Below are 13067 nucleotides of genomic sequence, written 5' to 3' on the forward strand. Positions count from 1 at the left end.
ATAATCTAATCTTTAATCAAAATAACTTACCCTCCCACTTTCAACAACATTTCTCTGATGACATATTCACTGGCGCAAGTGTGGTAGCAATGGGGCGAGTAATCAATCATTTTTAATGAATATTTAATAAGTCCTAGGAACAACGATTTTTTCTCGAGAGTGATTCATTCATTTTGTGTCGACCGCGCATGCGCAACACCCTATAGGTTCTGTACAGGAAACATAAATGATTAGTTCCAAGTCTTTGGGTTTGGGTCCGAGTCGTTCCTTCATACCGTGACAGCCCCATAGAGGCTATGCCAGAAAGATCAATGATTATTAACCTCTTCAGGATCTGGTCTTAGGAGCTGACTCTTAGTCGTTTGTTCTTTTGTCACGTGTCGGCGTATTGGATACAGAATTCATTATTTTTTCAACTCGCAAAGTTATGTGATGTGTTTCTGGTCCCAATTTTTTCCTTTTTTTTTTTTTTTTTACTTTTGATTTCTTACAATTTATATATATTTTTAAATTACTGTCATGGCGGTTCTTTTCCATACCATTGAATGTGGTAATAAAGAATTTGTAATCCTTTAAACTTTATCCGTATGATGTGAAAAAAAAAACAAAAAAAAAAAACACTTTGATAAAGCATAACAGTTACGTGACAAAAGAGACAAAATCTCGAACACGAAGAATAGAGAGGTGAAGTAAGCAATTGTGTTTCTGGTAGCCTACAGGCTGCAAAGCTCTGGATCGTGGATGTGATGTGACAAAACAACGGATGTCAACAGGATCGTTATTGTAGTTTTAGAATAAATGTGAGCATGCATTTACATTTATCTCACAGATTCAGCTTTACTCAAATTATAAAAACAATGAAATGTAATCCTAGAATATTACGCAAACCAGTAATAATTCAATATATTAAATTACACAAATATACTTTATAGGCTATTTATTCTCACTTTATTAGTATATTTGCTGCTGATCTTCGATGATCCACTTCAACCACTAATAAGCAAAAATTACTTTACATAGGCTAAAAATCACATTTGAGTTTCATTTTTTAAACATTTTAATGCTGAAGTAAGCTTGTTGAACTTTCTTCTCCTGCATCCTTCTTCTGCAATCCAGAATGACAGAACAAAGCAATTTTTTTTAACTGCAACCTCTACTATACAGGCATGATTTTACATTTCTTTCAGCCTGAGGCTTAATCATTTCACTTTTGATGTGAATATGTCTTTACATTTGACAAAAAATGGAAAAAAGGTTTTGCTGTTATTAAAAAAAGAAAAAAACTAAAAAGCAAGCTCACCCAGGTGAGAAAAAGTAATGCAAAAGTAGTGCAATGCATTGCATTCCATTAAAAGTTACTAAAGCAAGTTGTTACTTTTTTAGGCAGTAACGCAATATTGTAACACATTACAATACATTACTTAAGTAACTTTCCCCAACATTGTCGAAATGTGATCAACATCGCAAGTAGAATTTGTCTAACGTAAAATTAAACTTTTATTCTGCTAAAATGAACAAAATGAACAAAATTATTTGGAAAAAAAGATTTGTTCATTTTGAAGATTCAAAAGATCCAATCCATTTTTCAATGGCCACAGTTGTATAAAATCAAGCACCTAGGCATGCTGACTGCTTCTACAAACATTGGTGAAATATCGTGACAGGCACTGTGATAGATTGCCACCTGTGCATGTCCATTCATGAAATTTACTCACTACTAAATATTCCATGGTCAACTGTTAGTGATTATAATGACAAAGTGGAAGCAATTGGGAACAACAACAACTCACGTAGTAGTAGTAAAATCACAGACCCGGGTCAACACATGCAACTTTCTGCAGTGTCAAAATCTATAGATCTTCAAACTTCGAGTGGCTTTCAGATCAGCTCAAGAACATTGCGTAGAGAGCTTCATGGAATGGGATTGGCCGTGCACCAGCATTCAAGGTGTAAAGCCATAGACAGTAAAAGAAATGGACACAGCGACCCCATAGACTTCAACAGAGAAAAGTGAAGTCAATTAGAAGCACTCACTTCCTGCTTGCCAAGCGCACTGCGCAGGCTCAAACTGAGCTTGACGACATAGATGTGCCGTCAGCAACCTGTCTCACGGTTGTACATGTTCTAGTAGCTGTGCCAAGAGGAATCTGAATCATTTCCTTCCGAATCTCGCAGAGTCGGAGATCGTGAGTATTAGCTGTCCATTAGCTATAGCAGCAGGAGCAACTTTATAACTCTCTTTGGTCTTCTCCCTTGACTTTATGCCTCCACGTCCCCCCGATTGCAGGCAAGCTTCTCCTCCTGTCTATACGGTAATTTTCTCTACTGTGCAACAGAGAGTCGAGTGTAATGACACAATCATTAGCCTATTTTTACAAAAACTGCTTTTACAGTGCCATAACGTAAGATACAAGGTAATGGAGCCTTTTATACATTGTCATGTTTCTCTAGAAATAAAGAATGGACAAATTGAGTCTTTAAACGCCTCAGATGTAAAGTTATTCGCTGTCAAAGTGATGCCAAAATGAATGGGAGTAAATAGAATGCTAACAACACATGAAGGCTTGTTAGCCATTGGCGGCCACCGGGGAGACAGTTTCCGGCTGGTGGATTACCCCCTTGTGTAAAGCACACCGCCACTGGACTGAGCTGTGGAGATGTGTTCTCTGGAGTGACTAATCAGAATCACGGTTCTCTGTCTGGCAATCCGATGGACGAGTCTGGGTTTGGTGGTTGCCAGGAGAACGGTACTTGCCTGACTGCATTGTGCCAAGTGTAAAGTTTGGTGAAGGGGGATTATGGTGTGGGGTTGTTTTTCAGGGGTTGGGCGTGGCCCCTTAGTTCCAGTGAAAAGAACTCTTATACCCCTTTTCCACCAAAAAAAGAACTGGTTCGGAACTGGTGCTGGTTCAAAGTTAGTTCGGAGTTGATTCAACTTGCGAACCGCTTCAGAACCTATTTGTTTTTCCACAGACTAGAGCGCCCAAGAGTGCCGCTCAAGAGTGCCGCTTTGAAACCCCTTTCTCCTGGCCGAGAACCGGTTCTTTGGCTGTCGAAACACAAAAAACTGGTTCGCGCGCAGGCACCGGCTCCGAACCGGCTCTCAAAATGCTTTGGTGGAAAAAGGGCTTTAAAGAGCCCCTATCATGGATTTTTGAAAATGACTGTTCATATGGTGTGGAATATAGATCTAAGGAAATGAAAACATCCTGCAGAGATTTATATCTGAAAGTGCACCATATATAAAGTTATTGTCTTTCAAAAGTGAGAGTCGACTCTGAGTCTATGAAATTAATTGTTTTCGAAACGAGTCAGTAGCTGTTACATCGTGACGTAGAGAGGTCATTGGCCGCGCCCAATTACTGCCTGCACAGACGAAAGTGTAAACTTGAAGTCTACACATTCAAATACTTCATCATAGCATCATGTCGAGAAGACGCTGTGTTCTACAATGCAAAGATAGTTCAGCCACTTTGTTTTCATTTACCAGGGACGAGCATGTGAAGAATCGGTGGTTAGAGTTCATATTTGCAATGATACCACAACAGTATAGCCCGATTGTGTTCTCATTTTAATGACGAATCGTTCAAAAACAGAAATGAATTCAAATGTGGATTCGCAAGTGGTTGTTCCTGAAGGAGGGCTCAGTAACTTACTTACCCAGTGTATATAGATCAGCTTCCTCCTCCGAATCAAAACCTGTAAGTATTATTAATAATTGTGTTATTAATAAATGAGTTTTGAATGGTTTTGTAGCGTTGGGGGGCGAGGAGAGAAGGCACAATAAGTATGTGTGTGTGTGTGTGTGTGTGTGTGTGTAAGTTACGCTCAGCGCAGCTTCTAGGTCTCCAATGTCATTTTTTTTTAAATATGTGAAATGTTTGTCGCTGTTATTGGAGTTGTCATAAAGAATAGAGCGTCTTGTAGTACTGCAGTGCTTTATCAATATGTTTATGCGTTATGCTAACAAACATCATCTGACCAATCACCGCCGATTAAGGAGTGGTTTGGAAAAAATGAGTCGTTGTACGAATCATTTGGGAGTCGGTGAGCAAATCAGTTAAAAATAAATGCATATTATAAGACAAATAAAGTGTTTTTTTATCCTTGCATGCATGTCAAACGGTTTTTGAGAAATCCTAAAACAAAAATAGGAACATTTCAAATGCTATGATAGGGGCTGTTTAATGCTTCAGCACACCAAGACATTTTGGACAATTTCATGCTCCCAACTTTGTGGGAACAGTTTGGGGATGCCTCCTTCTTGTTCCAACATGACTGTGCACCAGTGCTTTAAGGAAGGTCCATAAAGACATGGATGAGCGAGTTTGGTGTGGAGGAACATGACTGGCCTTGCACAAAGTCATGACCTTGACCTGATAGAACACCTTTGGTATGAATTAGAGTGGAGACTGCAAGCCAGATCTTCTCATCCAACATCAGTTTCTGACCTCACAAATGTTCTTCTAGAAAAATAAGAATAGAATTTCCATAAACACACTCCTAAACTTATGTTAAGCCTTACCAGAAGAGGTGAATCTGTTATAGTTTAAAGGGTTGGTCAACTCCATATTAAACCCTACAGAATATGAAATTGATGTTATTAAATTTCACGTGCATGTAAAGGCAGACGTCCCAAATCTTGATTCAGTATAGTATATGTCACAGTGGGGAAGGAAAAGACTATCACAACTTCAGTGATAGGGGTATACTGAGTGACTATTTGGAGCATTTGGCTTGGATCCCGGACATGCCTGTGTTCGCTATTCCTGAGCCGGAGCCAGTGTCTGTTCCAGAGCGGGGCCGGAACCAGTGCCTGTTCCAGAGCCGGAGCCAGTGTCGGTTTCTGAGCCGGAGCTGGAGCCAGTGCCTGTTCCAGAGTCAGAGGCAGTGACTGTTCCGAACCAGTTCCTGTTCCAGAGCCGGAGCCAGTGCCTGTTCCAGAGCTGGAGCCAGTGTCTGTTCCTGAGTCGGAGTTAGCGTCTGTTTCTGTGTTTTTGTTTGTCCTTGTGGCCATTACTGTTTTAGTGGCCGTTAGTGTTGGGCGATATGCTCCATTTTCATATCGTCCTATCGTCAGCCTGTGAGATCGGCGATACACGATATTATCGTGATGGGGCGGGGCTAACTTATTTGATTATTAACTTGATTATTTAGCCTACTCATTAATTTGCTTGTTTTATTAGCCTACTTCGTTTTATATACGAGAATCTTTTTTTCTATTTTGCTAGCAAAGGTGGAGTGTTTATTAATAGGATCAGGTTATTTCCTGGTGAAGTAAAAAAAAGAGATTCTAATCCTTTTGTTTTTCAACGGGAAATTTACGGACACATTAGCCTATTCTCATGCCATTACATGCAGCATTTTGGTCTATTTCTGCACGAGATGAAAACACGTTTTAATAATTTCTTGGGTCAGAAAGAGTCAGAGTTTGCGATATGTGCCCCCCTACCAGTGCGCTCTCTGCGCACTTCACATGCGCACTTCAGTAAGCACGAAGTACGCGGGTTAATGTGTTTTAAATGCCGATAGAAACAAGAGCAAGGGCCAAACGTCTAGCTGAGTCGATCGGTTTATACTTATACTTATGACTTGACTCTGATAAAAGAAACATTTACATGACCACATGCATTGTCAAGTTTATTCAACATAATCATGTTAAGAACGTCGTCGCATGTAAACGCGCTCAATCTCTGAAAGTGAAAGTAAAAACGGACTGCTTTCGGCATCTGCATTAACGCCGCGTTCCCTCAGAGACGACGATGATAACGGTAACTATAATAATATTTTAGTGATGTTATTATTAATACTATTTAGTAATTGTATTGTTTTAGTGTTAGTGTCATTAAACGTTTTGTTAATGTGTTACAGAAACAAATACTGACGAACAACGATGCCGTTTTCATCTTGGATCTGTAGGAAATTGAATTTTGCGTCTGTTAAAACGAGCACACTTGATAATTTGTGAATGGATCACCTTGCGATTGAATTTTGATGTGGGATGTTTTTTAGTCTGTTTTAAAAACATTCTCTTAGAGGAGTCCTCATTAGTGCGTGTGTTGTTGCAATTGTTATGAGGTGATGTGATGTCGTTGTAAATTTAGGCAAGGCAAATTAATTGTAGTTCCTAATATTCATTTAATAACAATTCTAGTTTTATAATAATAATAATAGGCCTAATAATAATAATTTAATACATTATGGTAAAACGAGCCAATTATCGTATTGATATCGTCAAAGGCATCTGCCATCGGCGATATGTCAGACTATCGTCGATACACGATAATATCGTCTATCGGCACAACCCTAGTGGCCGTTCCTGAGCCGGTGTCTGCTGTTCCTGAGCCGATGCCAGTGCCTGCTGTTCCAGAGCCGGAGCCAGTGCCTGCTGTTCCAGAGCCGGAGCCAGTGCCTGCTGTTCCAGAGCCAGTCAGAGTGCCTGCTGTTCCAGAGCCAGAGGCAGCCAGTGTCTGCTGTTCCAGAGCCGGAGGGAGAGCCAGTGCCTGCTGTTCCAGAGCCGGAGGCAGAGCCAGTGCTTGCTGTTCCAGAGCCGGAGGCAGAGCCAGTGCTTGCTGTTCCAGAGCCGGATGCAGAGCCAGTGCCTGCTTTTCCAGAGACGGAGGCATAGCCAGCGCCTGCTGTTCCAGAGCCAGAGGCAGAGCCAGTGCCTGTTCCAGAGCCGGAGGCAGAGCCAGTTCTTGCTGTTCCAGAGCTGGAGGCAGAGCCAGTGCTTGCTGTTCCAGAGCTGGAGGCAGAGCCAGTTCTTGCTGTTCCAGAGCTGGAGGCAGAGCCAGTTCTTGCTGTTCCAGAGCTAGAGGCAGAGCCAGTGCTTGCTGTTCCAGAGCCGGAGGCAGAGGCAGAGCCAGTGCCTGTTCCAGAGCCAGGGGGAGAGCCAGTGCCCGTTCCAGAGTCGGAGTTAGCGTCTGTTTCTGTGTTTTTGTCTGTCTTTGTGGACGTGACTGTTTTAGTGGCTGTTCCTGAGCCGGTGTCTGCTGTTCCTGAGCCGGTTTCAGAGCCAGTGCCTGCTCCAGAGCCGGAGGAAGAGCCAGTGCCCGTTCCAGAGTCGGAGTTAGCACCTGTTTCTGTGTTTTTGTCTGTCCTTGTGGCCATGACTGTTTTAGTCGCTGTTCCTGAGCTGGTGTCTGCTGTTCCTGAGCCGGTGTCTGCTGTTCCTGAGCCGGTGTCTGCTGTTCCTGAGCTGGTGTCTGCTGTTCCTGAGCCGGTGTCTTCTGTTCCTGAGCCGGTGCCAGTGCCTGCTGTTCCAGAGCCGGAGGCAGAGCCAGTGCCTGTTCCAGAGCCGGAGGCAGAGCCAGTGCCTGTTTCAGAGCCAGAGGCAGATCCAGTGCCTGTTCCAGAGCCAGAACCAGAGCCAGTGCCTGTTCCAGAGCCGGAGGCAGAACGCCCTGGCCGCCCGAAGGATTCTCTGTTTCGCCCTGGGCTCTGTTTCACCCTGGCCGCCTGATAGACGCGTTTTGTCCTGGTCCCCGGCTAAACCATCACCTCCTGTTCCTATTTCCCTTCATGGACCTGGCCCACCATCCCTTTCCCTGATCCTCCACCATTCCACCTCCCTCCTGAACTCTTGTGTTGTGTTGTAGTTGTTGTCGTGGAGCGTCTGGTAGCCGCTTCGTAGAGGTTGGTGGGGGGTTATGTCATAGTGTCTGGTTGTGATTCTCTGGGTTGTCACTAGAGGTCCTCGTTATCACGGTGTCTATCACTTTTGACTGCATTTCCCAGCATTCTGTCCGTCACTGTCACTCATCAGTTCATTGGACTCAGCTGTTCCCCATAATCATTGTTCCCAGCTGTTCATTGTTAGTCTTGTTAAATCTATAGGCGTTTCTCAATGTCAAGGAAGGATCCTCGGAAGCCGGAATTTCGAGGATGCTACGTCATCGACGTCCGTCGAAGGACTGTTCCAATGTCGAGGATCCTCAGAATTTCAACCAAGGACTGAGTCCTTCGTTCGGAAAATATCCCATACACAGGAAAGGATGCATATGTGTAGCCTTCGCGCTCTTAAATCACCCACAATCCTATGCACAGCTTTGCTATCTTGTTCAAAAAATAAAAAAAATGTCGACCGTTAGCGGAGTCAGAGTGATAACGGCAATATGCTTTCAAATGTAAGCAAGTATAATTTCAGTTTAGCCATTTATTTAGTGTTTGTTAAACTAGACATATCGGCTCAAATTTGCTGAGGGGATTTAAAGCTGTTCCCTTTTACTGGTGATTAACTTTTTAATTTTTACTTCATATAACGTTATAGCCTTTTTTGTTGGTCACATATTTTACCATTGCATGTGTTTTAACAGCTAGATCATGTTGCTATGGACGTAGTGCTAGTTCTGTTCACTCCGGTAATATAATCGTTTTTGAATGAATAAACTCCTTTTTAAATAAATATTTTGTGTCAAATTATTGATTTATTTGGTAGGTAGCCGTTTGGTTCGTACAACCCCTTCAGGCTGATTCAATCAAGACCCCTCTGCTTTAGAGTTTGCGGGGTTGTATTCACAACCGCCTGGTTATACATTATCCCTTATACTTTATTTATTTATTTATTTCTATGAGGACTGACAAGACAAAATAAGGACTGTCAACAAACAGTGCAGTACACCAGCACTATGATTTTTGCAGCGCCGAAGCGGACCTTTCACTGATGTAATGACGCAATGATGTGCACTTGCTAGCCTGTTCCATTTACGTGTTCTCCGAATGCTAAAGAGGACCCTTGCCTAGCCTCTGAAGGAAATGACTTGGAAGGACCCGTCCTGCCAAGGAAGTATCCTTGACATTGAGAAACACCTCTTGTATATATTCCCTCTAGCACATTCTCATCCCAAGACATCATACAACTGACGCTTTTGACCATACATCAACATCTGCCGTTTTAGGGTACCCTTAAACGTCAGTTTAAACGTACCCTAAAACGGTGGATGTTGACGTATGGTCAAAAGCGTCAGTTGTATGATGTCTTGGGATGAGACTGTGTTACTGTGTCAGTATGTGTACGAAGTCGTTGTATATGGTAACCACACTTTGGAGTTCTGTGTTCCTTGTGAGTGCTGGTTTCTTATTTTGTTTGTTTATTTGTATTTGGATTGATTACATGGACTTTGAACCTTTCCTGGAGGACTATGATGGATTGCCCTTTTAATTAAACTACTGCAACTGGATTTTCTGTTCCTTGTGTGTGTTACGTGACAGTTTCTGTGTTGTCAATTGCTCTCTAGTCAGTTACTCACAATTCTAGACTTGCAAGCCATAAAGCTGTATGACTTGTCACCTTTAACTCAGAGACTTTCTACCTAAATATACAATTTCACCTTTGATTATTTATTTAATAAAAATAAATAAACTGAATATGATGCTAAAGAGTGCTATTGGACCGTATATCATCAGCATGGCTGTGATTCATCCGCATGACTGAGTCGGAGTTAGCGTCTGAAACAGTGTTTCAGTTTCACTCTCCAACTTCTGTAAATATCAGCACACTTTGAATTCAGCTTGACCAATTAGAGTAGAGGACTAAAACTAGACTTTGAAGTGCTTTGATGTATGACCTAGGTTGTTGCTTTGTTGGTATTTCGGTGGACTGTTATTGCAAATGTTGTGACTGACCCTTGTATTGAGTTGCTTCATTTTCTTCTAGTTTTTTAAATAAGATCTAAATACCCTTATTATTGACAATTAGTTCTTTGCAACTCTTTGTTTTCTCGTTATAAATTATCTAAGCATTTGTTCACAATTAAGCTATTTTTTACACATATACTAATGCTTTGTTACCATAGACACTGGATAAAGGGGCCCAGGAAACATAAGGATAATTACTTTTTTTATTATTTTTTTTTTATTGGTGTTTACAAATAAAGCGGATGGAAGATGTTTTAGTTAGTATCATTATAAGATGAAGCACCATTACAATTTTTGTTTCTCAGACTTAAGCAGATTTAATGGTCATTTCCCCATTAGAATAATCTCTTTACTTGATAAATTAATATATTTATCAAGTAAAGAGATTATTCTAAATTAATATATTTAATATACAGCTACTTAAATATTGATTTAAGTTTTGGTTTTAATTTACTTGTAGAGTCGGTGGGTGTCTGGATGAGCAATCTATTCCTAGATGAGCGATCAATTGTAAATTGATGCTATTGCTAAAACAGCAATCCCTTGGAAATATTTCACTATACTGAATCTTGAGATTGACCAACCAGTATCAGGAATACCAGAGATCTATAAAATATTATAATGCACACTAATACCCCTGAAAGCCCTGTTGCTTTTTTTGACCTGAGAAAAACTTACAGTTAAAGGTGGAATACCTAAGATTTTTGCATTCAAATATCCCAAAATCACAAGGCTAGTGTTATATATTTAGTTATGATGATAACTCACAATATTCCAAATGTTTCAAACAATGTTTAAATCGCGAGACAATTGAGATTTTAACCAAGGAAACGGGGCGTATGAGCAGGGGTGAGCTGGGAGTCGCCAGTCAATCGCGTCATATCCGCTTACCTCGGTTTCCGCTCGTACTACGTGTAGTCCTGGACAAATGCGGTAGTTGTAGTTGTGCGTTAGCGTCTATCAAGCAACAAACGTCAGCTTGTTTCGCGCATTTGTTATGGAATGGAGCACAATTATTCCTTTTATTTATTCTCGGAATGTGAACTGTTGGCTGTAAAGAGGGTCGCACACCGGACGAGAAGCGCCACGCCACGTTTGGGACAACTCCACAGTATCGAACACCGGACGCGCACTTTCTCATCAGTGTATGGCCAGCAATATTGTTATGTTTAATGACAGAAAATGAAGATAATGTCTGTTCTATGTTATGATTGTACTGTACGATTAAATACAATCGTTGCTGAGTTTGCATTCTGAAAACTTTACCTCCGAGCATCCGTTCACTGAATGAATTGAGAATCTCACCTGAAAAATCTAATAATAACATCAGCAATTGTCATTCAAGCAGGTGATTTCTGCAAATGACTGCAAACTAAATGCATATTGCAGCATAGGGCGAAGTCAGGATCCATTAGCAACGATTTGAGACAAAAATAATTAAAATTTTATGTAAAACTATGTAAATGGCGCTCTGTGGCGCAGCAGGATTTTGAACACGGCCCTGAGGCGTTGTTGCTGGGCGCCGCGGACAGATGCCGAATGGCGCTGCCGGCATGTGTAACGTTACACTTATAGATAATAATGTTTTCGAATTTTAAAGATGTGGCGAGACGCGGCGCTGCAGCTTCTCGTCCGGTGTGCGACCCCTTTAACGTTAATTTTGTGAAACTGTAGCTGTGGTTGAATACTTACACGACATGAAAAGATGTGTCAAATGTACATTCAATTGATTTTTTATTTTTATAAAGTTACCAAGGAGGACCAGCCACGTCAACGCCTTGCAAGAGACCTGCCCCTTCAAACCCTCTCCACCATAGCTTCGTCCAGTGACTTGTACAGTAACTAATTTACTTTTAAACCTGAGTTTTCTTGCGGTTATTTCAGTTTAATGAAAAACAAGCATGTCATTAAACGCAACGTTTATAGAAATCAAACTTTACCTCATCCATGACAACTAATTTTCGATTCCCGTCTGACTGATTTATCCACGGTGGAGTTGAAAACAACAGTTCCCATCATCCCGCGTTCCTCCACGTCGTCATCAAGCAAAGCCGTTGTTGTTGTTTTGAATGTAGCGCCCTCTAGCGGCATCTAAATCTTAGGTATTGCAGCTTTAATTTAAAGTTCATGACAGAGTCCTAGTCCTATCCGTATTTAATAGTAGTAACCTTAATATAATGTAAACAACAGTCTTAACAGAGATTTAAGAGGAAAAAGATTTGATTACCAAAGCTAATTGAAGAAGGTCAAGACCAGGAGCAGGGCTTAGGCTGATGCAATCTGCAGCCCACTCTCACACAAATTCATAATTAAATCCTGTAAAGATAGATTACATAACATGAAGTAAATTAAATACTTCATTTCACACAAAGTGATTATGTGTCACTCAGCAAGGTCAAATATTTGCACTGAGACGCATTTGTGGAATGTGCAGAATGCAAAATATCGGTCCCATCTTCCCTGTTTTTGCTTGGCTCCCAGTTCACAGTGTTCTAAATGAGGACACAGGGGAATGTTTTAATGGAAGTACACTGGCCTGAATTAGCAAGCCAGCACTACTGCAGCTGGGCCGGAGAGATATTTCAGTAAGCTGTTGTTCTAGCCAGAACATGGAGACCTGCATAAATCTATTAGTGGAAGAGGCCAAGAAAGAGAGAGAGAGAGAGAGAGAGAGAGAGAGAGAGAGAGAGAGAGAGAGAGAGAGAGGGAGAGAGAGGGAGAGAGAGGGAGAGGGAGAGAGAGGGGCCTATTTATGTAATGCTATGACTATTAGCTGCTCATTCCATATCATTTAACCTCCAGCATGACCTTTCATTACAGTCACCAAGAGTCATTATGTAATGTGCTCTACTACTAATTAGATGTTGACCTTAAGGATTAAGGGGCTGAGTTTTGGTGATCTGATAGATAGATACTATAGATACGATAGATAGATACGATAGATAGATAGATAGATAGATAGATAGATAGATAGATAGATAGATAGATAGATAGATAGATAGATAGATAGATAGATAGATAGATAGATAGATTGATTGATTGATAGACAGACAGATAGATAGAAGTTATTTAAATTGTAATAATAATACGATCAAATATCTACTTATACCACTGTTGTTAGCTGTTGTAGCTTATTTTTTAACGGCTCATGCTTTAGTAATGTTGACTCTTGTGTGTTCTCACACGTAATCTTCTTAACATTTTAATATGACATGTACTGTATAATACTTATAATAATAATTGTCTGTGTGTCAATAAGTTCATGTTGCAGGTGGGTTTACAGGGAGCTTGACTGTAAGCAAGACACAATGTTCCTGGTACTCTTCACCAAGGCATCGCCACACATGCTGGACACCATCTGAGCCAAACAAGTTTATCTTACTCTCATCAGACCACAGGACATGGTTCCAGTAATTCGTGCTCTTGGACAT

At 41.0% G+C, this 13067-nt stretch overlaps 1 protein-coding gene across 1 annotated transcript in view; it reads left to right on the forward strand.

The window, feature by feature from the left end:
- Positions 1–13067, forward strand: part of znf644b (zinc finger protein 644b) — a 36077-nt gene that overhangs the window by 1112 nt on the left and 21898 nt on the right. The window lies entirely within an intron of this gene.

Source organism: Pimephales promelas, chromosome 8, assembly GCF_988280905.1.
Source record: "Pimephales promelas chromosome 8, fPimPro1.hap1.1, whole genome shotgun sequence".
NCBI classification, from domain to species: domain Eukaryota; kingdom Metazoa; phylum Chordata; class Actinopteri; order Cypriniformes; family Leuciscidae; genus Pimephales; species Pimephales promelas.